Raw genomic sequence first — 3,328 nt, 5'->3', positions numbered from 1 at the left:
TTGAAAGTATGGACACAAAACAACAGATTATAGATTTAAAATGATAAGTAACAATCAAGCACACGTTGCAGAAAATCAACATCAAAATAATGATGATAATTTGAGTACACAAACTTTATTTTTTACAAGTAATTCATGTGCTGAAGATGAAAATATATAGTACTTAGATAATGCTTACAGTAATCATATGCCTGATAAAAAAGAATTATTTTTTCACTAAATGATTCAGTTAAACTACTATTGAATTTTGGAAATAGTACAAAGATCCCTATTGAAGAAAAATAGAAAATACCAATTAAATTGAATGATGGTTCTATGAGTTATATTTTTTTATGTTTTCTATGTTCCTGAACTTGATTACAATTTATTTAGTATATGGCAGTTACCTGAAAAGGAATATAAAATAATAACTTATCATGGATATTGCACTATGTTTGACAACAACAAAAGGTTCATAGATAAAGAAAAGATGACTTCAAACATAATGTTTTCATTAAAAATTCAACATGATAATCCCTTTTACATGAGTTCTATAATACTTGATGATAGCTGATTGTGGCATATGCGGTTTGGGTATTTTTATTTTTCTGGTCTAAACTACTTGTCAAGAAAAAGACTTGTTTCTAGTCTACCACGAATTCATATTCCTAATTGTGTTTGTGAGATTTGTCAACTAGAAAAGAAGCACAGAGATCCATTCCCTACAGAAAAGTCATGGAGAGATAGAAGATTACTTGAAATTGTGCATTCAGATCTTTGTTCTGTAGAAGTTTCAAGTAATGGTAGTAGTAGATACTTTATCACTTTTATTGATGATTTTAATAGATATACATGGGTATACTTTCTGAAACAGAAATTAGAAGCATATGATACCTTCAAGACATTCAAGACGTTTGTCAAAAAATAAAGTGGCTGTAAAATCAAAATCCTCAAAACAGACAGAGGGACAAAATATCTTTCATATTCAAATTACTTGAAAGAACATGGAATTCAACATTAACTAACAACCAGATATACTCCTTAACAAAATGGATTTGCTGAAAGAAATAACAAAACTATCATGGATATGTTCAGATGCATGCTCAAGTCAAAATAAATATCTAAAGAATTTTGGGAAGAAGCAGTCGCAACAGTAGTTCCTATTTTAAACAGGTGTCCAACAAAGAGTGTTCATGATAAAACTTCAGAGGAAACCTGGAGTGGAAAGCAGCCTTCCATTCATCATTTCAGAGTCTTTGGGTGTATTGCTTATGCCCGTTTACCAGATTAGTTAAGGAAGAAGTTAGATGACAAAAGTGAGAAGTGTATCTATAGCACAGACTCAAAAGCATACAAGCTTTATAATCCAGAATAAAAAAAGGTGATCATTAGTTGGGACGTGACATTTGACGAGAAAGATATGTGAAACTGAAATACAAAAACAAAAGCAGCCGATTGTAATTCCAAATTCATGTGATGAAGTAGAAGAAAGGTAACCTGACATAACTGAACAACCAAAATCATCTAGAAGGCCTCAAAGAGAGCAGAGACTACTTGCTAGATTAGCATATTATGAAGTTGGCAATGACAACGATCCGTCCGACAAAAAAATCATAAATTTTCCTCTATTTTTAGACTGTGAGCTATTGAACTTTGAAAAAGCCTCTAGAGATAACAATTAGAAGAAAGCAATGGATGAGGAGATTCATGCCATTGAGAAGAATGATGCATGGGAGCTGACAAATTTACTAACAGATAAGAAGCTGATTGGAGTAAAGTGGATTTACAAAACTAAGTACAAACCCAATTGTGAAGTTGATCGTTTCAAAGCAAGATTGGTTTCTAAGGGATACAAACAAAAACTAGGTATTAACTACTTTGAAGTATTTGTTCTCGTTGCTAGATTAGATACTATTCATATGATTATTTCACTATCGGCTCAAAATAAATAGAAGATACATCAAATGGATGTTAATTCTGTATTTCTAAATGGTACTTTAGAAGAAGAAGTGTATGTTGAGCAACATGCAGGATATGAAATTTCTGAGAAAAAAGATAAAATTTACAGATTGAAGAAAGTTTTGTATGGGTTAAAGTAAGCACCAAGAGCGTGGTACAAGAATATTGATTCTTATTTCACTCAGAATGGTTTCAAAGGATGTTCCTTTGAGCATACCCTTTATATCAAGTTCGTGGAGTCTGGATATATCTTGATCATGTATCTTTATATTAATGATTTTACCTTTACCAGCAATAATTCAATCATAATTGCAGAATTCAAGAAGGATATGATAAAAGACTTTAAAATGACATGTATGGGCTTGATGTCTTATTTTCTCGGCATCGAAATCATTCAAAAAGATGATGGAATCTTCTTTTCACAGAAGAAATATGCAAATGACATTTTGAAGAAATTTTAGATAGAGCACTCAAAATCAGTTCCTACTTCAATCAAAGAAAGGTTTAAGTTATTGAAAGAAGATAAAGGAAGAGTAGTAAATCCCATTTATTACAAAGAATTGGAAGCCTAAGGTACTTGACTGCAACTAGACCAGATATTATATTTGGAGTTGGATTGCTTAGCAGATATGGAGGAGTCTTGTACCAACTATTTGCAAGCTGCAAAACGATTTTTTTGATATACCAAAGGTACTTTAAATGACGGTATTTTTATGAAAATACCAATGAAGTAAATCTTATCAGTTACACTGATAGTGATTGAGCTAGAGATATTAAAACAAGAAAAAGTATTTTAGGATTTGCATTTCGTCTTGGTTCTGGTACAATTTCATAGTCTTCGAAGAAACAACCAGTAGCACTTTCTACAGCAGAAGAAGAATAAATAATATCAGCAAGTTGTGCAACACAAGCTGTTTGGTTAAGAAGAATTCTTGAGGAATTGAACGAGAAACAAAGTACTCCAACAACGATATTTTGTGATAACAAATCAGCTATTGTACTTTGCAAAAATTCAGTGTTCCATAGAAGATCAAAACATATTGATATTCGGTTTCACAAAATTAGAGAATTGGTGAATAAGAAAGAAATTTTAATTGAGTACTGTCCTATTGAAGATCAAATTACAGATATCTTTACAAAGCCGTTGAAGACTAAATTATTTTACAAGTTGAAGAAGATGTTTGGAATGATAAATTCTATACGTTTGATTTAAGGAAGGCAATGTTGGATAAAATAAATTAACATGTATCTATCTCCATATTAGAATAATCATGAATGATCATGAGAGATAAGCAAGTTGCCAAATTGGATAAAAGTACAAAAAATTAGAAAACTCCACGCATTACCAATAGGGGTGGCAACGGGGCGGGTAGGGGCGGGTTTTTGCTCT

Source organism: Arachis duranensis, chromosome 3 (assembly GCF_000817695.3).
Source record: "Arachis duranensis cultivar V14167 chromosome 3, aradu.V14167.gnm2.J7QH, whole genome shotgun sequence".
NCBI lineage: Eukaryota > Viridiplantae > Streptophyta > Magnoliopsida > Fabales > Fabaceae > Arachis > Arachis duranensis.
The sequence above is the reverse complement of the archived record's forward strand: the minus strand, read 5'-3'. Positions refer to the sequence as shown.